This window comes from Gavialis gangeticus, unplaced genomic scaffold (genome assembly GCF_001723915.1).
Source record: "Gavialis gangeticus isolate Ggan-Ray unplaced genomic scaffold, GavGan_comp1, whole genome shotgun sequence".
NCBI classification, from domain to species: Eukaryota; Metazoa; Chordata; order Crocodylia; family Gavialidae; genus Gavialis; species Gavialis gangeticus.
Window position 1 is genome coordinate 117608977 of NW_017729031.1, and position 400 is coordinate 117609376.

General features: G+C 42.5%; 1 protein-coding gene across 1 annotated transcript in view; it reads left to right on the forward strand.

The window, feature by feature from the left end:
* The window catches only part of TTLL6 (tubulin tyrosine ligase like 6), a gene marked incomplete at its 5' end in the record, with an annotated part of 30552 nt that overhangs the window by 19832 nt on the left and 10320 nt on the right, over positions 1-400 (forward strand). The gene's annotated exons all lie outside the window — the stretch shown is intronic.

The following is a 400-nucleotide window of genomic DNA, read 5'->3' on the forward strand; positions in this document are numbered from 1 at the left end:
AAGAGCAAAAGAAAGAGTAGGCAAATGAGGACACAGTTATGGCAAAAAATAGCAGTTAGTAGTAGGATGGATAGCAAGGAAAAGAAAAGAGCTAGTAGCAAAGAAAATGACAGGTGTACAATGCAGTTATTTAGGTAAGATACAGGGGGCGATCAGTAAGAAACAACTGAAATGTTTGTATGCATAATGCCAGGAACAAGGCCAATGGTAAGATCCTAGAAGAGAAACGGCGAGGAAAAGAGAGTCTTCTGAAGCAAAGCCGTTCTTGGGAGATCAGGTGTGTTCTCAAACATGCCTTCAGCTTCTTCAAACTATTCAAGCCATAAATGCAATCTGCAAGGAGCGTGTGTGTGTGTGTGTGTGTGTGTGTGTGTGTGTGTGTGGGTGTGTGTGTGTGTGT